The sequence below is a fragment of the Arvicanthis niloticus genome, chromosome 3 (assembly GCF_011762505.2).
Source record: "Arvicanthis niloticus isolate mArvNil1 chromosome 3, mArvNil1.pat.X, whole genome shotgun sequence".
Classification (NCBI taxonomy): Eukaryota; Metazoa; Chordata; class Mammalia; order Rodentia; family Muridae; genus Arvicanthis; species Arvicanthis niloticus.
In genome coordinates, this window is record NC_047660.1 from 81,156,111 (window position 1) to 81,180,630 (window position 24,520).

Sequence of the window (24,520 nt, forward strand, 5' to 3'; positions counted from 1 at the left end):
GGGCTCAGAATGAATTTATCTGGTGGAGATATATAAGTCTACATATTGCTTATGAAAAAATGAAGCTCTTTAAAAATGAGTGTTTTTATTCCTAGAAACGAAGTCTGAGGTACAGCTGAAATGAATAGAGTATACCTCTTGATAACAGCTTCACAAATATTTTTGAGTGTTTACTCTAAGTCAAGAACTATCCTGAATGTTTCACACAGAATGTGAGTAGATAGGGGAACCCTTGATAACCAACAGGAAGAAAGACTATCAAGTAAGATAAATTGGACTATTCCCATGTTCCCCACTAGCAATCAAAGGAAGCCATATCAGATCTTGGGCTTCAATATTGAGCTGATTGACACAGATGTCATCTAGAGCAAGATTCCTACCAGTTACCCAAACTATATGGCCTCCCTCTTTCTAAACCCTGTTGTGATGGCCTTAACAATCTGTTCTTGCCTTAAATGGACTTACTTTACTCAAGAGAGGAGGGTTTCATGGGTTTGGCATTAGCTATGTCAGGTTCTAGAATAAGTGAGAAGAGAAAGTAAAAGAAGAGATATTGGGACAGATACACCCTGATCCATTGGGCTTCCTGTACATGTGGTGGGCCACCTTTGTACTCAGGAAGCCCAAGACAGTCTGCCTATGGGTCAAGTAGGCTGGTGGGTCATGGACTCTTTATTGATGCAAAGGAGTGTGTGACTCACATGTTCAGAGAACACAGGTATGTTAATAGGTAAACCAGGCTTTCTCATACACACAGTCTCTTCCCTCTGATCATCTCACCATAGTTGTCTTAAAGGCACACTTCCCTTTTGTAATTTACCAAAATCACTCAAAATGCCTTCTGAGACCAGGACCTTCTGAATTTATGTTCTGTCATCTGGAACTTTCCCTAAGAGAAAATGTATTCTGGAAGAAACATTCCCTAGTGAGTGTTATTTTCAAAGAGTGCATGAGGTCCAGGGAGAGAGATGGCCTCCCCCAGTGGGAGCACAGACAATGGAATCTACACCAGCCAAACCTCATCTTAGGCAACAAGAGCTACTCCCAAGGCTCTGAGGAGGGTTACAGACACAGATTTTTTTTTCACAATTGTCCTTTGTTTCTGATTCTGTTAGAAATTATGGGATCATGGAATGAATACGAATTTAGGGATATGGTTTCATCTTTCTGGGTGTCCTCTCATGAGATGACTGTACCCTAAACGAACCTAGGCCACCCAACAAACAAGACAGATTCCTGGCTCTGTCTTTGCACAGATTCAAAGTGTGGTTACAGAGCAGCAGTCAGCTTCTGCTGCTGGATGTAAAAATGGGCAAACCCGATGGGTCCTTGCCCTTGCACTGTTCCAAATAAGACAATTGATGGCAAGCAGGTTTAACAAGGGCAGACAGACAGTGTCCCATGGTTCAAACACGGACATCATCAATTTTACCCCTGTGCCTGAGTGTTCCTTCTGAATGTTAGTGAACTTCCCAGGAAAGGAGTTCTTTATTACAGTTTAGAGTTTGGAATTCTCCACTACGCCGAATCTATCTATCCATCCCCAGTAGAGAGAGAAATAGCATCCCATGTTAAATAGATATTATTAGAGATTGTCTAAAAGGCATACAACGATACCCCCAAACTTAAAAGAATCAATATAACATCTCCTGATGTGGAAAATGCTTATAGATGTGCTTGTTCCCTCTTCTGAATGCTGCAGCTTCTACAGATGGGAATTCCTTAGGAAGCCCGAGGCTCTGTAGGAAGGTAGGGACCAGGGTTATCTGTGATAGAGAAATGACTGGCTAAGGTGGGCAATGAACTCTCTTTGAGGAGGTAGTGTTTTAGTTACTTGAAGAGTCTGAATTTATTCAAGGAGGTCATAGGAAAGAACCATACAGAAAATTAATTATAAAACAAGTGAAGATCCTTATTTGGCCCAGTAGCTGCATGTTTTTGAGCCCAGCAAGAATGCCAGTGCAAGGACTTGGTGGCACAACATTGCAAAAGAAAGTGTGCTGTGATGGTTTGGGAAATGAATGGCACTAGATCATGCAGTTTATGGATCTACCAAGAGTATCTACTTCATTAGTAGCTGTCAGCAGTGGTCTGAGAAACAGGGCTTAGAAGGTAGGCCTGGAGGCCGAAGTGCACATAGGAAACTGTTGAGATCATTGGGAGCAAGGATGCCTAGGCCATGTGGTAGAGCTGTAGGAAGCAATTCAAGATTTATTTGGAGTGTTAAAGGTAACAGGATGGTTGGAGGATTAGTCAAGGATGGTGTTAGATTTTTAGTTTAAGGACCCAGTGGGGAGGTGTGTGGATCACTTCAGAGATTAACATCTCAAGAGAAACTAGTTTGAAGATGAAGCAAGTGCAGAAGCCTCATTATGCTGGGAATCAGAAGAAAGTTCTCTTTGCAGGCTTCAGTCCCCATGTCCTAAATGTCTTCTCAGGCCCTGCCTTCCTGCACCATGGCTGGAGTCCTTTCTAGCATGGGGATTTTAGAGGCACTGACTCCAAGTGGACTCACCTGCCTCTTGATTGCCAAATAATCATGGCTGCATCCTTCCAGTCTCTTCCCCTGTCAACCCTTGACCTCTGTTTGACTCAGGTCTTCTTCTGTCTCATACTCACAAAGGACATTTGTCATTGAATTTAGACCAAGGGGCTTTTCTAGTGATTTTCCCCTCAAAATATCTTAAAGTGATCATCTCTGTAGAGAATTTTTTCCAGCAGGGTACACTCAGTTTCAGCTGGGATGAAGGCTGGGTGACTGGTGTGACTGGATGTACTGTTTCCTAACATTTCTTAATCACCACTTTCCCGCATCTGTGAAGTGCATTGGTCTTTCTAGACTGATGGTAGATGCCAGAGAGAGAGAGAGAGAGAGAGAGAGAGAGACAGAGACAGAGAGAGACAGAGACAGAGAGACAGAGAGACAGAGAGACAGAGAGACAGAGAGACAGAGAGACAGAGAGACAGAGAGACAGAGACACACACACACACAGAGACAGAGATAGAGACAGAGACAGAGACACAGAGAGACAGAGAGGGAGACAACGAGGAAGAGACAGAAAGACAGAGAGAGACAGAGAAAGACACAGAGAGAGGCAGGGAGAGAGGGAAAGGGAGGGGAGGGAGAAAGAGAGAGAACAAGCATATGTGTAGCATGTGTATCTCTGTGTATACCACATAAATGATTTTTTTCACACATCCTGTAGGTTCTTTTAAAGCAATACATTGAACCAAGGATGGGACAAGGCTGGCTCTGGCTGGTCATTTGTACCTTCATACAAGTACCACATCCTAAAGGGTTTGAACTGGTGTAATCACAACTGTCACCAGACCCACATTCAAGCTACCCCCAACCCTGGGCCTACTGGTTTGCTTTATTACGAGCTATCCATCACTACCTTCTTTTTTAATTGGTTATTTTATTTATTTACATTTCAAATGTTATCCCCCTTCCCGGTTCCCCCTCCACAAAGCCCATGTCCCATCCCCTACCATTGCTTCTATGAGGGTGCTCTTCCACCCATCCATTCCTGCCTCACCACCCTAGCATTCCCATACACTGGAAATCAAGCCTCCACATGACCAAGGGCCTTCCCTTTCAATGATGCCAAATAAGGCAATCCTCTGCTACATATGTGGCTGGAGCCATGGGTCCCTCCATGTGTACTCTTTGGTTAGTGGTTTATGCACCATATTAATGCACCATTCATTCACTGCAGTCCCCATTCCTAAAATTTAAAATTAAAGAATAGAGTTGCTCCTTATGCAGATCTGTAACTTAGACTAATATGATTTGCTGTGTGGTGGGAATTTCACAACTCTCACTGCCATTTCTTGGCATTTTCCTGGAAGAGGAGAAAAGCCACCTTACAAGGCTGGTTTGAAACATCTCTTTACCAAGGAAAAAGCTTAGAGAGGCTCCTGCAGGCTATCTTCTTGGAGGAGAGGACACAGAGCTTCTTGGTCATGCTTCTTCAAATGTCACCATAGCCTTGGCAAGCTGCTGCCCCACTTCTGTGGCAGGCTCTGCAGCTCAACACTGTTGCAATCTGGACATGCTTACTGCTCACATGATTATTGCTTCTGGGCTAATTGTTCTCCTTTTCCACCTCTCTCTCCCTCTCTCTGTTTTTATTGTCTCTGTATTTGAGTTGTCATTTGTTTTAATTTCACCATTCCGGGGACCTAGAGGTAGTTTTCAGAACACTGTTCCTGCTTTGATATCACAGTACCCCCCTACACAGATGTCCAGCTCACAGTAGACATCCTTCTACATCCTGATTCCATTTTTTTTGGAGGCCCAGCACTGCTTCCACACAGTTTCCTGCATGGTGCTTATGTGATGGATGTACTAGAGTAGGTGGTTCTGCTGCATCAAAATCCCATGTGTGTTTTGCAGCAGCTTCTTCAGGACATGGGGAAGTACTTGGTCACCAGGTTAATAAGGTAGCTGCCACACAGGAAGCAGGATATATAGGCATTTATGTCCCAAAGTGTAGTCTTTCTGTTCATATCTTTGGCTTCTCCTGGACATCTTAGAGCCCTTCCTCACTTCATATCATGGAAGTGTCAAGCCACCAAATATGAGCAGAGCCTTCTTCCCCTTTAGCCCTGCCTGGTATCTGTACTGCCCTTCCAGAGTATGCTTCTTTTTCATTGAGAATGCAAGCCTAGGCTCCTGATTACATTGTGAGACTTTCATACTGGTTGACTAGAAGAGGCACACGTGGATAAGTCCCATGAAAGGCATTGCTTCCTCCAATTTCCCCAAGACAGGGAGAAAGATACCATTGTCATTTTAAAACATAATCAATGAGGCCCAAAGCATCTTCTATTCTTTTATATAAGTAAATGAATGTAGATGTTAGTATGGCTGTCCAGAGGAGCAGGCCCAAGCTCACTTTGGAGTTTGGGGTTTTCAATAGAATAAGATTGTTAAAAAGTTTGTAAAGAAAGAATGTTTTCTATATAAGAAAGTTCTCTATTATGTTAATGCTTCGGTTTTGAATGCTGAAGACTTTTATGATGGGCTACCAAGGTATTTTTTGGATGTGATTTGGATCTCAGCTGTTAAACTTACAAACAATATTGGGTTGGGTACCAAGTGCCTTGTGTCACTTGGCTGGCCAAGCCATCCAGAGACTGGCCATTAGAAGCACATTTCTCTTGCACTTCCTATCTTTGCCAGATCACTGCCTTCCCTGGATCCAGTTCGTGGTTGTAAAGGAGCCTTCAGTTTCTGGCCAGCTATCACAGCACAGGTGGAGGCAGCCAACTTGGGGAACTCTGTAGCCTCTTGGCCTAGGCTAAATGGGAGTTTAGTGAACCTCTTTGGGATTTGTCAGAGAGAAAGATCACATTTCCAGTGAGGAGAATGTAAATTCAGAATCCAGGAAGGGAAAGGTAGCTTAAAATAATAGTGTCTTACTCCTGTGCTGGGATTTCCATTTCACAAAACATATGCATTACTCAGTGTGGCTCTCTGCCCCTTAAAGTCTTTGAGTTATCTATTATGATCCCCAATTTACAGACCTGGGAACTAGAGACAAGTCACCTGACCAGAATCACTAAGAACAGGACTTGCATTTAGGCCTTGCTTTTAGCACCACGATCAATGGAAGAGTTAGAGGAAGTGGTGGAGAAGACCACTACATTTTATCTTGTGCTACACAGTGAAGTGGTGGGGAAGAAAAATTTACTTACTGTTGCCAGCCTCACTTGTTATAACTAGACATCTTGAGGCTTGAAACAAACAGATAAATGAATATAAGACTCAGCTTCAGGGATGGCAATTGATTTTGATACTTGAATCTGCACATGGCCTCCATCACAATCTGTGAAAATGAAAGATGGCTCAAGAGATGGGCTCAGCCTCCCATGGCCACAAGCCAAGCCTGCCTGCTGCATGCTTCTGTCAAGAGGTAACATGGCCATGCCTACACAGTTAGATTTTATCTCTGGTTGCTCGTAGGCTCCAATGAAAGAGTGGCTCCTGATCCAGATACTAGAATGCTTGATCCACTTTTTTTCAGTCTGCACCTTTACAGTGAGTTGTGGCCATGATTTAGACCTGGTTTTCTCATCTTGAATTGAACCATTAGTTTAGTCTTGAAGGCTTTAAGAAATGGAATCTCAAACTAAGTGTAATGATACATACCTGCTGGTCCAGTACTTGAGAAGCAGAGTTGGAAGATGGGGAGTTAAAAGCCGGTCTGAGCTATAGAGTAAGCCCGTTTCAAGACAACCCAAAACACTCAAAACAGGGATTGCAGTTAAGTCAAATTGGAAACTGACTAAAAGTAGAAGTTAGTCATTGGAGAAGTTTTCTGATTATGCATCTGTAATCTTGGAGGCATGAAATAGATGTTGATGAATAGCAGAGAAGAAGCATCCATTCTGAGCATGTACCACGGGTATGGAATAACTCTGGGTACTTCAGATCTGCTAACTGTGGAGGAACAGCCTTCATTTCCTGCTGTTTTACCTCTTCCTCCATCCTGGGCTCTCTTGGGTGGTGATGCCATGTTCCATGCAGCCATCCAGGACTCAGGATCCATCATGGCACTGGGATGTGTGAAAGCTCCTTGGGCAGATGAGATGTAGATGTAGGGGCGTTAGCCTACATTTCATCCTCACTACCATTGGGGGTTTGGAGGTGGCAGAATGCAGCCTAAGATGGGGGCCTCAGCCTGAGTGAGAAATGACACAGGCTGAAGTTGAAGCTGGGGTTCCCTAGCTCCCAGGCACCCAGACACCACTGGGAAACCTGAGGAGTTGGAAACGGGGGGTGGGGGGCATGGGCTGGTGATGAGCCCAGGGCGTGGGGAAGGGGGAAATCTGGCTTAGCTTGGGGTGAGTGTCCTGAGTGCAGAGAGGCCTTCTGCGGGAGACTTTGGCAGACTCCTGTATAACAAAGGCTTCTTTTTCCCCATGGCAGTTCTTCAAGAGAGAGACAGTCCTTAGTTGTCCAAACTGTTTATTCATTGTGGAAAATTGGTGCATACAACTTACTCAGGTTATACCAGAGATTAAATACCTTTTGCAGGGAGGAATGTCTGAGAAGGGAAGCTTATTGGCTAAACTCACAGGGGCCAGCTCATCTAGGTACCTCAACATGGAGAACTCTGTGCTCTGTACTACATGACTAGTTGCCACAATCCTCGTTTGATGTATTATGGTCACATGCTCTAGGACAGGAACTGGGTTAGGTGTAGATGAGTCACCTACCATTTGCAGATATGAGAATTTCTGAAGTTTCTGAATCCACTCAACTTTCCCAGTTTTTGTCTGGTGACATGGTTCCACTTGCCCCACATGTCATGGTCTTCCAACAGTCTTAGGTATCACCTGTGGATTCTTTCCAACTAGCCAACTGGTGAAGGGAGAGCAAGCAAAGGTAGCAAAGCAGTATGTTTTAGGGACAGTTCCTAGAATACTTCTGCCCACATTCTGGAGGGACAAGGTAGTTATGTGATCACAGTTGTATGTAGAGAGCCTGCACAAAGCAGCTAAAACTTTGCTAAACATGGAATCCTGGCTGGGCCTGCAAGTCCACTTGAAGCTGCAGTTGCAGGTTTCTGTTCCACAGGATGGGGTTCCACAGGAAGTTGTCAAGAATAAGGCCTACTTTTAAAGACACCAAGTAAGATTTTGAAGGTGGAAAGAAGGTAAAACTTACCACTATGCATGGAAATGATTGGTGATCCAGGACAAAAAGAAGTACAACACACCCAAATATAGGATGATAGTTCACGTAAATAACAGAGAAATCATCTGCCATTGCATATGCCTGTATAGAAGGGGATACGATCGTCTGTCTGTGCAGTACATACACATGAACTCCCAAACGGTGGTGTGAAAGTTGACTTGACAAATTATGCTGCAGCCTATTGCACTAGCCTGCTGCTGGCCCACAGGATTCTGAATAGGTTTGGTATGGACAAAATCTATAAAGGCCAGGTAGAGGTGACTAGAGAAGAATACAATGTGGAAAGCATTGATGCCATTACTTGCTATTTGGGTGAAGGTCTTTCCCAAACTACAATTGGCAATAAAGTTTTGGGGCCCTGAAGGGAGCTGTGGATGGAGGCTTATCTATCCCTCATAGTACCAAATGATTCCCTGATTATGACTCTGAAAGCAAGGAGTTCAATGCAGAAGTAGATTGGAAGCCCATCGTGGGTCAGAATGTTGCAGACTACATGTGCTACTTAATGGAGGAAGATGAAGATGTGTATAGGAAACAGTTCTCTTCGTATTCTAGAGCAATTTAACTCCAGACATGATGGAGATGTATAGGAAAGTTCATGCTGCTGTCTGTGAGAATCCAATCTATGAGGAGGTAGAACCATCCCAATATGTCTCTCGGCAGAGGAATGATTGGGTTGCTCAGAGCTTGGGAATGGGCTGCTCAAAGTTAAAGCAATTTTCTATGAAGATTTTTTTTTATAAAGACAATAAATAAATTAATATATTGACCAAGCAGAAAAAAACAAGTGGAATTGCACAAAGAAAGCTCGGGAGGTCCTGCTTTCTTTGTCTAGACCTGGACCTTAGGTTTGTCCCCATTGCCAAAGGGCTGTCCTCTCCCAGCTGTCATTCCCTGCTTTAATTTCTACCCTCCTCTTTCCTCATTTCTTCTCCCCCTACTTCTTCACTTCCCTTAGAATCTGTTTTGTGGTTGACTCTTTGGACATGATGTCTACCCAAAGCTCTTTAGAAATAGTTTCTGTCCTCTGGTGAGCTGCTTTCATACTGCCCAAATTGACAGAGGAAAAATATTAGAGCAAAAAAAATTAAAAAAGCAAGACTTGTGCCTCTGACAGCAGCCAGGGCAAGGAAGTTCTTCACTGTGCTCTGAGGCTGAATAGGCCAAGAGCATTTGGCTCATGTATGTGTGACTTAAAAGTGGTATTTAATTAAAAAGTTGCAAGCTCATGAAACAAAGGATTTTGTTGGGCTCTCTCGTGTACAGTTCCAGTTTCTAGGAAACAATAATGTGTGATTTATGGGCTTCCTTTCCACAGAAGTATGGAAGTTATATGTAGTTCGTGTTTGAATGAGAAAGAAAAATCCCCTATGGGAGCTCATTATCTGTCTGGCTAACAAACGACAAAGGACAAATCTGGGAACATCTTTCTTGGCCAGCTAATATTTATGACACATCCCGTTGGTAGAACATTATTCTCAGGGCAGGCTCTGGGGTTTATTATTGTTATTATTTTTTTGTCTTCTCATTCTTCATGAATGCATCTTTTTTTTTTTTTAAGTGTTGGGCCAGATGTATGCTTTTATTTTCCTTTAGGGTCATTGGTGGAAAAGAAGCCATATAAAACTGTGAATGGTTCTTTGTGCAGCAGATAGTAGTTAGTACAGAAACCCATAACTAGTCAAAGCACAGAGAATATGCCTCAGTGAAGTATTTATATCACCCCTTCTCTAAGACCCAGGGACCATCATGGAAGAAGGAACAGAAAGAACTCAAGACAGAGATAGGAAGGACCTAAATGAAACAATGTTTGCAGGACACATGGCTGTTATACCTGTGAAGTCACAGCAGCTGGTGTTACCCGGACAAGGTCAAGCCATTTGATACTCTAGCCCCTACTTCCAGCAGAGGATCCTATGGGGACAGTCATCTCTTTCCTTTAAGAATGTGGATCCCACTAGGTTGACCATGCTCCATTGTGTGGCTCCATGCCTATGAGTTATGAGAAGTAAAAATTGTACCCAAGGGGTTATTACAAACAAAAAGGGAGGACATGAAGTTTTGGAATGGTAGGGAGGTGCAGATAGACCTAGGAGGGCTTAAGTGAAGGAGGAAAGGATAACAGTATATTGTATGGAATTATTAAGGAAGCCTTTAAAATACTATATATTATTTTTAAAGTGAGTGATGAATTCTAGATCCTGTACAATATACTATTTGGAGCTAGCTAGTTAGTTAGTTAGTTAGTTAGTTAGTTAGTTAGTTAGTTGATCAGTTTGCCTGCCTATCTATCTATCTATCTATCTATCTATCTATCTATCTATCTATCTAATTTTTGCTCTAGGCATAGAATCCAGAGCCCCATGTATGTTAAGTATTTGCTCTGTCATTGAGAAAAATCTTTATCTCCCAGACCATTTTGAAGAGAAAGGATAGTGTTCTTGTTGGAATGCGAAATGCTCCAAATAGTTTCATATTATTGAACACTTGACTGTATCTGGTGGCATTGTTTGAATGTGGCCTAGAGCCTTTAGGAAATGAGGTATCTCTGAAAGAAATAAGTCACTTGGTCTTTAGGTTTAGCCTTGACCATCCTAGCCTAGTTTCTATTCTTCTTCCTGACCACTAATGTAATGTGACCAAACCAACTCTGGATTTTGCCCTTGTGTCTTCTCACCATGCCCTTCCTGACATGACCTACCATATTCCTTTTAATTAGGGGCCAATATGACCCCTCCCTCCATTAAGTTGCTTCAGGTGAAGTGCTTCATTATAAAGGGAAAAGTGATTAATAGAAGCATTCATGTTCCTTTTCTGTCCACGAACTTGATATGACGTCAAAGAGCTCATTCTAGATATGCTGTAGTTGTGGACCGAGATTGTTTTTGAGATTCTGAACTTAACCAAGAGTCACTTCTCCCTCACCCACTGGCATTTTACCATTGTGGTTATGTTTAGTTTTCTGGCCAGTGTGTGTGCGCGTGGTCTGTGTGCCCCAGCGCTACAGACTCCCTGACGGCTGAGAAGCAGCTTTACACATATTAATTGTCCCCCATGTGTCTGAAGCAGACATTGGCATCTAACATGCATTCTGGGTATTAGAGAGGAAGATACAGAGGAAGGGACAGTGAGCATGCCCAGACTCACTAGAAGAAAAGAGAAATAGGTCATGAGAATGAGCTTCCCCTTGACTGAGTCTTGACACAATCCTTTGTGATTGACTGGGGTCCAGGGATTTGCCATCCTTGGTTCCTCTACATGACACCTGCAAGTTACACTTCACCAATGAGAACAGCCCCACTTGCTCCTTAGTTCACCTCTCAGGCTGATCTTACTCAACAGTCCAATTCAACTGTCTAGGGATACCAAAGTGAAGAAAGGCTGTGGAGGAAGTTCATAAGTTCAAACATATATTTTAAATTGTTTTAGATTTTCTTCTCACTAGGAAGCACCTCAACAAGATGTCTAAAAATGATAACCATTTCATTCCCATGGGTTTAAAGACATCGATCCACCCCGGTTTCCATCAGGCCCTGGGAAAGTACTGACATGCAATCTAGCTCCTTTCCTGTTCCTATGAATTGGGAGTCTCTGCTTGGCCACCAAGTACTAAGCCCCAGAGACAGTGGCAAGTGAAGAGGATGGGCAATCTGAGCTGTAGGCCCTTCTCTGTGGTCTCATTCTTTCTCCTGAATGCTGCAGGCTCCGGGGCATAGCTCTTACCTTCCGTAGTCAGGACTAGCATCTAACAAATATACCTAGTGGCGCTGTATTCTGCTCAGTGTTGCTGAGATGTGGCAGATATCAGGGATTGGTTTAGCATGATGTGAGCACATAGTAGGAGCTTTTCCCATATCATTTACTATTGCCATGTTTATCATTAGCCTAGCTTCCTGGGAAATACTGAGAATGAATTTTTCTAGAATGTCATGGAAGAGGCTGAAGTACAGTATCTCAGGCTGGACTAGATCAACCAGGGTTTATTTATTTCATACACCTGTATTTCCTATATCTATTGTAGAACAGAGATGACAAAAATGTGAGCTACTTTTAAATCTTACCTCCCACCTTTTAAAGCAAGTCTGCATAATGATGGCTTGTAGTATAATAATTTTAAAAAGATTTGAACTTTGTTTCTGCTTCCTGCCATATAGCTCTCAGCTCCCTTGGGACCCCTAGGAGCCACCAGTGTTTTTTTCTATACTAATGAGGTGATAGACTACAGGGGACCCATAGAGAACTGTAGACCAGGGACTAACTGCCAAAACAACGAACCCATATGATTGGAGTGTTGGAACTTTGTACTAGATCCTCTCACTTCCATGGAGAAGAGAGGAGACTGGAGATGATCTGGGTCTTCTTGGCAGATTCTATCAGTCCATGGGGGAAAGTGAGGATGGGGTAAGGGCGCTAGAGAGGAAGCCTGTGCTTAAAGAGGCATCTTGAACCTCTCAAAGGCTAATCTTTCAGCAAGAGGTCCTCCAACTGCAAAGCTCTGTTTAGGTAAAGCTGAACCAGAGCGTTACCTTTGTCTTTTGAACTGGCCACAAAACAGGAAGGGATGACAGGAAGACACAGTTAGTCGTGTTTTCCTGACCCAAAGCTAAAACTAAAAACAAAGAGAACAAAACCATTAAAAGACACTCACTGTAGTGAATACGCTTAGCTCTCTCCTATGTCAGATGCCCAGCCTGAGTTTTAGGCCACACAAAACAGACATTTAACTGACCACAGTAATAGAATGTGGTTCACATTTTATTCCCCGTCAGTTTGCCCAATTCATCAAACACAATTTTTACACCTGAGATCAACAGACCATTGCGTGCCCACCTCAATGAACTCCTCAGGACACAAAAACTCAAGGCAACTAGTTCCTTGTTCACCCCTAGTTCACCCATTTCTTCTTCCTCATCAAGCCTACTCTCCTTACCCAGTTCTCATCTTTCTTTAAAAACTCCTGTAACATTTCTTCAGGCCTCTGCTTGGTTCTCCTTGTAATTTTATCTTGTTGACTCTGGAGCTGGAGACTAAATCTAAGGTGTTAGACTAGTCAAGCAAGCACTCTACACCCAACTACTGATTCAGCCTTCTTCCCCATTTAGTTTTTTTTATCTGGAAATGTACCCTGGGGAAGGCAACTCTAAGGTAAGGTTGCTGTCACTCAAGGACTGATGTGATTTCCATAAAACCACACTGATCTTGGGTGCAGACTGCATAGGTGTTGGTAAGCCTCAGTAAAGACATAAAGGTCTGAGAGCCTCCCACTATACCCATACTTTGTTCTGCAAGATTCTTAGACCTGATTGTTTGAAAGGCATGTGTACCATTTATAATGAATGTTTAACTGTAAGTAAAGGGTTTTTCTGACATATACTGTCAGGCTGCATGTCTGGCTCAGAACTAGAGTGTTCCAGCACTGTAGGCAAGCTATTCAGGGGAGACAGAACACAATCCAGGATGGTGGTCCCAAGGGTGAGAAACAGTGGGATCTGGGATGGATGTTGTGATTCTCTCATCCTGTGTGCCCAGATGCCACTGGGTACCACTGGGAGTTGGAAACGAAGGTCTGTGGGTCCTTGAGCTTCCCTTAAGCACCAGGCAGAAAAGGGATTGCTGAGCCTGGGATTGGGGTGGAATTGGGTTTGGTTCTGAGTGAGTACCCAGAGTGTGGAGGGTCTGGAAGAAAGAAGGCCTTCTCTGGAAGATTTAGACCCTTTATGGCAAAGGCCTACCTCCACCCCAACAGAGATCCTTGATAAAAAAGAAGACAGTCCTTGTTTGTCCAAACTGCTTTATTTGATGGTGAATGTGAATGCATATATCTTACTCAGGGTGAACCAGGGATTAAATACCTTTTGAGGGAAGGAATGCCCAGGAAGGGAAATCATTGACTAAACATTCAGGGACTACCTAAATATCTCATTAGCATGGGGAACTCCAGTTTTTTATGGTATATGACTGATTGTCATGGTCCTCTCAGAGGAGTGCCATGGTTACATGTTCCAGATCAGGTAGTTTGACAGTAAGATGGCTTCATCCTGCTGTTCTCAATTCTGTTACTTCCTGGGGTTCAGGCTTGCTCAGCCTTAACAGTATGGTTGCATGGTTCACTTGCCCCATTAGTTACAGGAAGAGCTCCTTGGATCCAGAGCTTTTCAGTCAGAAGTTCCTGGTGCCCTGGGATTTTCAGCTGGTATCTGGCATGGTAGTTAGGGGGTGAGGGTAGCCCTATATTATATGACTGATCTGTGGATCAGAGAATTTGTGTTAACTGTGGGTGACTATAGCTATCCCAAGAGCTGAATTATTTTGTTGAGTGCCTTGTGGATGTCTACAGAAATCTGAGGAACTGGTGTCATGAGGAAATATATCTGTTATCTGACATCAGAAGTACATGTGAAAATGGTCCAGAGCTGGTGACATCTATTATGGTGTTGCTGCTGATCTCAGTAACTTGAAAGCCATCCTACCTAAAGAGGACAACAGACTTGCACACTAACCATACCCACCTCCAAAGCACTATGCAGACATTACTAATCAAATCATTCTACCAAACCTAGCCTCTGTCTACATGTGAATCCATTACTCCCTTAATCTCCTAGCTATTCAGAACTTTAGAACCATCTTGCCCTTCCCTGCCAAAAATAGAATGCTTAATGAATTTGTCAAACTTTCCAGATTGACTTGCTTTCAGTTTTCTATTTGTTTGAAAAATAAACTTCTATCTTATTTAAGCTCTTCTGACTTGGGCTTAGCAATTATTATGTAGACAATTCCTTTAGTTTCAAAGCTTGTATTTTTCCTAGTATAGAAAGCACCTGTGAAATGCATCCTTTTCAGTTTATAAGCTTCAATGGGGAAGGGTCCATCTTGATCCTCAAAAGACAGGGAGTTGAACTCTTCCTCTCTGCCCTTGAGAGGTAGACCAAGAGAGTTCTGAGAAGATTCAGACACATGGTATTCATGGCAACTTTGTGTACTAAGCTTGAACCTCTGTCTCAAGCTACAGAGACTCCAGAGAGCTTCCAGAGGCCAGCAACTGGCAGAATAGACTAATACTTACATCATCCTTAGGCACAGAACCCTGTTATTCCTGTGCCCGGCTTCTGGGAAAACTTCAGTTTTGTGGCTGGAATGGCAGACCTCACCCAAAAGTTGAGAAGTTCACATCAATCAAAGCACACATTTAGGAATAATCAAAACATAAAGCAGATGCCATTATCAAAACCCTATGTGTGTATTCCCCAAATGCAAGTCAAACATGCAGAATAAGCTGAAGTAAAGCATGGAGTCTTTCCTTTGTCAAACACTTTACTGCTTAATCAAATAGAAGACAGGGCTTCTTCTAAGAAACTGCCAATGTCGTGGTGGACTTAGACAGACTCAGGGCCACAAGCTGTTGTCCTTCCACCTCAGTCAGGGAACTGATGGACTGTCCCTAGACAAGCAGTAATGAGTCGATTTTGGTGTTCATCTTTTTATGTTCATATTTCAAGATAACATCTAGAGTTACTACATCTAAACATGATGTGTGTGTGTGTGTGTGTGTGTGTGTGTGTGTGTCTGTATGTGTGTGTTTCTTATGTTTATATGGAAAGTTTTATTACTCTTATTTTAAAATTTATTGATAATAATATCAAATTCCACAAATAATACTGATGTCAATCATAACAGGAAATGCTTTGGTCTGCCTAAGTGCAAATGCTACTCACATTGTCTAATACCTTTGATGCTTCCTTCATCCCTTCAACACCAATGACTTCTGTGCCTTTCAGAAAAAGCCTTTTGCTAATTAAAACAATCTAACAAATACAGTAAAAACGAACCCTTAAACACAGTAAAAAGAAGAATTAAACAGAAGGTAGAAGTAACCTGTTGTCCTATTAAATATAAATGGCTACTGTTCACTGAAGCCCTTGCTCTCCCCAGGAATGCACTCTCAGATAATGCTGGCCCATACTTTGCCCCCAAACTCTAGGCGGCCAGGAACTTCCACAGACTTGGCCACTTCCTCCTGAGTCTTGATGGATATACAATTTGATGTATTTATTTTTAGGTTTACTGTCTCACATTTCATATGCTTATTTTTTCACTTATCTTTGAGATTATAAAGTCATCATCTCTCCCTTCCCTTTCCTCTTTCCAAACCCTCCCCTAAGCCTCTCCTTGCTCTCTTTCAAATTCATGGCCTCTTTTTACATTAACTATTGTTATACGTATATATGTATACCATGTATTTTCAAGTTTATGTAAATCTATGCCATTTAACATGACACATATTTTATTGTATATGCAGAGTTTTTCTTCTTATACACATACATGTACTGTTGTGTGTGTAACATGTTAAGACAACTCCCTGAGTCAGAAGTTTGACCATTTGGCATTCCCAAATGGTCCTCCAGACAGTGTGCACTGGTTACTGCTCTATTCAGGACAGGGCTTATTGGCCATCTCCCTGTGAACCCAGACAGTGACTACATTGTTGCAATCTTCTGGCTGCACTATCTTCCCCATGTTAGTTTTGTGTGAATTAGCACAGTCCCTTAGCTTATGAGTTCACTTCCTGTTTTGTGACCAGTTCTAAGTCCCTTTCTGGTTATTGATTAGACTAGCTACTGGTTAATCTGTTTCACTGAGTTCACAAATACTCAGTCAGTCTTATTTCTGTCTTTGATATGTTTTTTACAAAAAAAAAACAAAAACAAAAACCAACAACTAAAAACCAACTATTATTTTCTCCTTTTTACTTCCTTGTTATCCTTATGGTGCTTTCTCTACATTTTTGAGCAATTTTTGTCTTCAAATTTTCAGTCTTTCCTGCTATTGACAAACATGGGAAGGTGATTTTCCCCATCTTAGGTTTTGCTCTATGTCATAAAATTTTGGCTGAAGTGTTCTCATAGTGTTTCCCCACATAGTTTGAATCTGTGGTTTTGATAGTCTCTTTCATATAAGAGATGTGGAGGGTTTTATTTATTTATTTTAATTTGCTAGCAGGATTTATTTGGGGTGGTGCTTTAGTTACTTCTCTATTGCTTGTAAAGAGACCCACGGCCAAGGCAATTTATAAAAGAAAACATTCACGACCGTTGTTGTTGTCTGCATTTTGACCAGTGTGATTTTCTGTAATGGTTTCCCTCTGCTGCAAAGAGAAGCTTCTTTGATGAGAGGTTAAAGCTACATTTATCTTGGCTATGAGGATAACTATTTAGAACTATTTAGCAGTTACACTGATTTAATAAAGCAGAAGTTGTAGATTCTCCTCTAAGGTCCATGAACTCAGTAGCTCCGGGATGTTGGCTAGGTTTCCAGTGCCAGGCATGATTTGCACCTTGTTGAGTAGATCTTAAGTCCAATTAGACAACTCTTGGTTACAGGCATTGTATGAGAGCCACTATTGCACCCTGAGGGTCACGTTGTCATGTTGCTCATTGTGGCTCATCCGGATCACAGCTGGGTAGGACAACGGTTTGCTTCCTGCCCTGGCAGCTTACACAGCACCTTCTGGTACTATGAAAGCTAGTCCCCGGGGATGAGGTTTTCAGGTCAGACCCAGATTGGACTTTCTAACTCCTAAGTCCAAAGTACATGGTATCTTCAGCAATACCGCCCTATCTTTAATTGCTGAAATGAGACCAAAGGTAACAGCAATAGTGTAAATCCTTTTGGGAGTCTCTTGGGTGGCTTGAGAAAGAGTTTCTCATGTCTGACATTGGAGCTTTTGTTAGATGATCTATGACTTCACCTGGAGCCTTGTCAGCTCAATTGTCATAATGACATTTAAATGCATCCACCCCCTCCCGTGTGTGTGTGTGTGTGTGTGTGTGTGTGTGATGTAATTCTGGGTAAATAAAAAAATAATGTGACTTTTATGGCTTTCCAAACATCTTTATTTTCTCTCTTCCCTTCTTCTGTGTTGAGGTAGGGTCTTGCTCTGAAGCTCAGATGGGCCTAGAACTCTGAATCCCACTCAGTCAGTCTTCCAGGCACTGGCACCAGAGGCCAGAGGCATACTCCCAGCTCCTCATCCTGCTCCTCTGTGGCCTCTCTCTCTCTCTCTGTCTCTCTCTCTCTCTCTTTTTTTTTTTTTTTGGTAGGTGTGGGGAAGAGACAAAATTTCTGTTTAGGAAATAGAACCATTTCTTCTTTCCTCCTTTTTTATTATTTTCCTTTTATTCAGTTTTCCCTACCTCTATTTCAAAAGGCAGATAGACTTTTTTTTTCTTTGTCAGAAAGGAACTGTTCTTTTGAACACTGAGAACCCTTTTGCCATGACATGGGGTTTCGGGTAGACGCTGGTAGTCCCTCAGCAGCTCAGGACAGCCATGGCTGCTGGTGACCTTGCTCCCATCTATTACCCTCCAGTGTTATAGAAATTCCTGCACAGAGGAAGGACGACCCCATCTCAAGCAGGGGCATCATTCCATCTCAGTTCCACTGTTCTGAGAAACTCTCTTATGGGGGCTGATCCTCAGAAGAACCCTAGAACTAAAAGGCTGTTTGGCAGAGTCTAGCTTCTGTCTTCACTCACAGCCTTTGCTGCCAAGCTTGGAAATGTCCATAGCTAAATTAAGTAATAAATAAATTAATTTTAGTACATAGTACTAAAGTACTTGCCTGTCACCGTCTGATAGACATACACTGGTTGATATAGCTTTTCTCCCCTGAAACTTTACCCCTGGGACCCAGAATTTCCTTTGTAGGGTGAAGAAAAGGGGCTCTATCGGGCCACTGAGTAACTTAGACATCAACGGAGCCTCCCCTATTTCCTGTCTAGTCCTTCTCTTCTGTGAGACATTTGTGGGTGTTCTTTTGAATTTCCTCTGTTTCCAGCTCCTCCTTCCCTTCCAGAAATTCTCTCTTGCCTTGAATTTTATTATAATCCTTTCATACCTAAATGATATATCTAGATATTTAAACCATCACATTAGGCTGTTTCAATAACTTCTTTGTTAATTTTACTTTTTTGGTTAAACTTTCCATAGCTTGAAAAGGAGTCCTCTGTAGCTCTCTGATAGAATGCAACTAGCCCTTGTCTTTCCCAGTTTTTCCCTCCTTCAACTGCTTAACCTTTCAAGGTTTGCTTCTTTACCTGCCTTCTAATTTAATTATGTGTTATGAACCTCATGCTACTCCAAAGGCCTGTGTTTTTAAATTACAATCCATTTCCCCTATCTTTATAAAGCACACTGTACATTGAATTTGTGGAACATGATGTCTAAATTAGGTACAGAATGCAAAACTGAATTTTGCTTCTTAGATCAACAAGCATCTCCTCTCTTGCCCTACAATTTCAAAATACTTACTTACAAGCACTTATATTTCTATATTGTGGGTGGGATGAACCGTCAGACCAGATGACATCTCTAAGGCCCCTGTGAAGCACCTTGGTGATAGCACCTATGAAATTGTGCTATCCAGGATGACATCCACAGTGCCTACCTGTGGGAAGCGGCTCCACTCTCGCCATTACAAGGTGGCGCTGGGCATAGGCATTGCTTGAGAGAAAAGACTCCATACATGGAGCTGTATGCGCTGAGAGGGGTGGTTACCCAATCACCCCACCTCACATCATTGAGAATGGCCAATCTCCAGTGACTTCGTGGCAGTTGCTGATAGGATTAAGGCAATGCTTATAAGGGGCTGCGGGAGCTGGGGAGGGGAGACAAGAGAAGAGAAGGAAGAGACAGAGAGAAGAAGCTTGCTGTACAGGGATAGCTGAATAAACCGCTTGAAGAAGAAAACGGTTGCTGTTGCCTTAATCCGCTGGTTGGACGTGGGTAGCGACACCTACCTCTTCCCTGCACAGTGTCTAGCATCACATCCCACAAACACTGTGTCCTGACAAAGAACAGTGGTGACCGTTGGAGTAACAGAATGATGCTCAAAGCAGCAATCACCTCGTAAGGTCAAAACTCTTAAGTTCGCCCTTGACCCCCCCACAACTTTCTTTTGCAGAGCAAAGACACAGGTGCTCTGATTTGGATCTGAAGCCAAGGCCCAGAGAAGAGGAGGTCTGCACATGTGAGGCCATTTTATCCATGCTATTTCATTTGAGCTGGGTTGCTTCCCTCACATGTGGTTTCATGGCTCTATTGGGAGTAGAAAGCATGGCGCGAAAGACGGCAGGATATTAACCGGACCAGGGCCTGAGCCAGGTGTGATCTTTCTGTCTTCTGTCTGTCACTTTATTTATCATCCTTCTCTGAGGACCTCTTGAGGACATCCTGACTACCAGTCACATAAACATAGGCTCCTGCAGGAGAGGTATCCTGTGATGAGAGCTTGCTGGGGTCATACCATCCCAGGAGTATGGAATAGTAAGTCCTGCATGTTCTGCCTTGTTGATTCTGATAGTTATGTTTGCCTTGGTGCTACCAAAGCTTGTCATGGAGACAACTGAAAGAGGGCAGTTAATCTTGCCTCATAGAATTAGAGAGTTTGTTCTCCACAGTAGTATGGGAAACAGATGGGTGTGGTTCAGTATGTGGCAGTGAGAGTTTGGAGCATCAGCTGGTCACCTATTGGTAGATATGGAAGGCAGAAAGTAGCCAGAACCAGGGGACAGACTATTATCTTTAAAAGCCCACCTAAGAGCCAATTTTGTATAGCTAACTCTGCTCTTTAGTGGTTCCACAGTCCCCGGGACAGTGCCACCAGCTGGGAACAAGCACTCATGAGCCTAGGCTGGAGGTTCCTTTTTATTCAAACAAGAAGACCCTGCCCACATCCTGGCTTACCCATTTAGAGAGTGCAGCTTAGAGACTATTTTTAAATAGCTTTGTGCCTGAGCTGAGATTCTAATGTCATCATGGAGAAACTCCAAAAATCCATAGAACAAAAAGAAGGGACCTTGGTTGCTGGTTGAATGAGATTTATCGCTTTATACAAGTATCAGTGGTATGCAGAGACCTGGACAGAGAAATAACAGTCGGTGCTCTCGCCTGATAGGTAAGAAAAATAATGAAAGCTCATGACTAAAGAACAAACTTTCACAGAAAATGTTAGGGTGACATAGACTAGGGAAAGGTGGTTATTAAGGGTAAAAGACTGCATTGAAATATACTGTCGTCCTAAACTACAGCTGAGTGTGTAAAGTATGTATCTGCTTACCTCCCTGGACTGTGTACACCCCATCCTCGGCTTTCCTAGATGCCAATCTCATCTGGCATGTTTTTTTTTCAAATCTTATGACTACATCTGTAACTTCCAATTGTCATAGTTAACTTCAGTTGAAAATTTAACACACTTGGGAAGAGGTAGCTTCAATTAAGGAATTGTGTCCCTTGGCTTGGCCTATTGGGGTGTTTGTTGGGGCATTTTCTTGATTTCTGGTTGATGTGGGAGCGGGAATGGTTCCATCCCAGGGCAGGTAGATGTGGGATGTATAAGAAAAGGTATCTCAGTGAGGCCAGAGAAAGCATGCCAGCAAGCAGCATTTCTCCATGGTCTCTGCTTCAGTTTTTGTTTACAAATTCCTGCCTCAATCTCCTGCCTAGGCCTTGATTACTGATGAACTGTAACCTAGAAGCCAAGTAAACCCTTTGCTCTCCACGATGATTTTGGTCAGTAACAGACAGCAAACTAGGCCATCCGTCTATGAACTAGTTCGACTCCTAACTTTTCATCCGAGTTATCACTGGGTAGATGGGAGATGCAAAAATACTCTCAGGTACATGGTAAGCATTCAGCTGGTGTCTTTTGTTTCTGGCCTATGGGCCCCATTGTCTGAGCAAAGACTGTCAATTACGATGAACACTAAGCATACATTTGAATCTTCATTGACAATTAGTTGAAAAGTGAAGCCCTGAAAAGCAGAGGGATGGTCTGGGCCCAAGAATAAATAGTGGTGAATAAGCAAGAAATACTATGCCTAGAATTTATCAGGATTTAAAAACATTGTTAAAGATTTTCTTTGCTCTGGGATAGGGCAAAATGGTCTGGAAGATGGCTCAGATAGTCAGGTACCTGTTCCATAATCCTAGGAATCTGGGTTTTAACCCTGAGCAGCCAACTAAAAGCCTGGCATACCAGAGCCAGGGAGAGCTCGATGATCCCTAGAGCTCAGTGGCTAGGCAGCCTAGCCAGGTTGATGAGCTCCAAGTTCAAAGAAAGGCTCTGTTTCAAAGGATAAAGTAGAGAGTGGTTGAGGAAGACACTTGATGCTAACCTTTAGAATTCAAAATTCACAGTTATATGTATGAACACACTCACATGCACACACACACACACACACTCAGAGACAGACAGAGACAGACAGAAAGACAGAGACAAAGAGATAGATAGAGACAGACAGAGAGAAGAGAGATTTAAGAAGCTTAGGGTAGATCTTTTTAAAAATCCTGTGACTCTATAGCCTATTATGTTATTTACCAGGTAATGGTTGATTTAATGGTGGAGTCTGAAGAATATAGTATTATTCTTCCCCAGGAAGCCTTGAGTCTCTTGGGTCCAGTGACCTTGATATCTTAGAAAGAACTGGTGACCGGACCCTAGGGAAGAGTGCACGTGATCGCATGTCTCTTGAAAGCACAACTAGACGGAGCCACGCCTGTGTGTTTGGAGGAAGTTTCAGCTCCAGGTTTTATTTCATACCTGGACATGAGAGCTGCTACTCCCTAGAGTAGTGTTTCTTTACCAGGAGATGTTTTGAACATCAAGTGATATCTGGGGATAGTTTCTGTTGCTTTCTAATTGTGTCCATATTTGACCTGGGGGTGGCATTGCTTCCAGGACCCAGGTAGAAGATTCCAAGAATGCTGCTAAGTGCCCTACCATACAGAAGCCTGGCCCTACAAAAAGTATCGGGCTCCAAATACCAACAGTGCGGAGTTATACAAACCCTGCACGCAGCATAGTATGTCCTAAATCAGAAGGCAACTGCAGTGGAGTTATTGGTGAGAGTTACCCATTTCTTTCTAGACACAGCTGTTGGAGTGGGTACCATTTTTCGAGGTTCTGTATCACATGCCCCTCCTTCCCTCACACTCACATTCTTCATGTTCCCTGACCAAGAGCTGTTTTCTGTTTCAGTATTGCTGAACCTCAAAAGGCTGTCACAGTGCAGAACATCTAAGACCATATAGATGAGGACACTGTGCTGACCAGCCCTTACATGGAGACATGTGGCCCCAATACAAAGATCTTCTTTATCTGGAGTGTGAAGTCTGAGCAGCGGGTAGAGCTCAGCTCACGTCCTCACCCTCCTTACTGCCCCATGCTGTGCTATGCCCACTCAACACTTCCATCTCACTCCAACTTCAGGCCACAGAGGTCTGGCTCAGTTTTCCCCTGTGACTGTTTACTTGGACAGAAGTCCTTTGAGGAATAAGGTGACTTTATCAAAAGGGGCTGATGCTCTCCACAGCCACCTATGAGGTGCGGGTTTCTGCTCTAAGTTGCTGCACAGTACCTGGCAACAAGATGTATTCAAGCTGCTCTGAACAATAGAAGGTGTGTGGTCAGGATGTACTTCAGAAATGCTGTATTATCGATGCAAAGCCAGCCCAGGAAGTAGATAAATCTTCTACCTTCCTCAAGGAATCTTTTACTGGACACTGATTGGGCTCTTAGTCACATGGCAGAAATTCATTTGCAGTCCTAAGGGTGAAATAAGCATGGCCATAACCATAATGTACAGGAGGAGAACTTGGCTCATGAAACAGCAGGAAGTTGGAGCAGAGCCAGGGCAAAGAGCTGCCTGGAGACTGGAGGTGACAAGGGCAGGGGGAGTATCACAGGTCACAAGGCACAGGCGCTGTTCTTGTCTGTCCTTGCTACTCTTCACTATGCTCAAATACCTAACAGAAGCAACTTATGAGAAGAGAGGTTTTCTTCCTTCCTTCCTTCCTTCCTTCCTTCCTTCCTTCCTTCCTTCCTCCCTCCCTCCCTCCTTCCCTCCCTCCCTCCCTTTCTTCTTTTCTTCTTCTTCTTCTTCTTCTTCTTCTTCTTCTTCTTCTTCTTCTTCTTCTTCTTCTTCTTCTTCTTCTTCTTCTTCTTCTTCTTCTTCTTCTTCTCCTCCTCCTCCTCCTCCTCCTCCTCCTCCTCCTCCACCTCCACCTCCACCTCCACCTCCACCTCCACCTCCACCTCCACCTCCACCTCCACCTCCACCTCCACCTCCACCTTCACTTTCTCCTTTTTCACAGTTCAGGGGAAAACCAGAATGGCTGGGGTAATTGGTCAGTAGTTGCTTCTAACATGATACTGCCCAGGAGGCAGAGAACCTGTCTATAGCCCTCAAAGCTCTGTCCCCCAGCAATTTATATCTGCCAGCTATATCCATGTCCAAAAGATTCTTCACCCCTCAAGAACAGTGCCACGGGCTGGGGGACCAAGCATTCAAGTACATGATCCAACTAAGGCCATTTCTCATTTAAACCATAACAGCACGAGATGCCATTTCGTAGCTGGCTGTGAGCAGTGAAAGCCCATATATGCCTTTCTTTAGGTTTTTGCCCCCATCACCTTTTCTGTCTCTTTGCTTTAACTGCCCCATCTCCCTGCTCCTGCTGCCCACTGATGCTTCCCCACAGCAGGCTGGTAACATTCTTTTTTCTCCTTCTCAGCTACCTACCAAAAGTAGATCCTTAAAATTGACAGCTTCAATTTGATAAAATGGTTAACTCATAATTCCATGAGGGATTGCACAGTGGAAAAATATTAGTACCAAGTGCTGATAACAGTTCAAGACATGAAAGACACACCTCTCAGAGGTCTGGAAGTGCCATAATGTTCTTCAAAGTGGGCCAGCTATGTCCATTTTAGCTAGCAGCAACTGGGGCTAATATTTAGTGGCAATTTAAGATGTTG

General features: G+C 43.1%; 1 long non-coding RNA gene and 1 pseudogene across 1 annotated transcript in view; both read left to right on the forward strand.

Annotated features, from left to right (window-relative positions):
- LOC143441762 (uncharacterized) overlaps nt 1-24,520 on the forward strand; it is a 238,398-nt gene that overhangs the window by 31,190 nt on the left and 182,688 nt on the right. The gene's annotated exons all lie outside the window — the stretch shown is intronic.
- LOC117705659 (large ribosomal subunit protein uL18 pseudogene) lies at nt 7,526-22,784 on the forward strand (annotated as a pseudogene).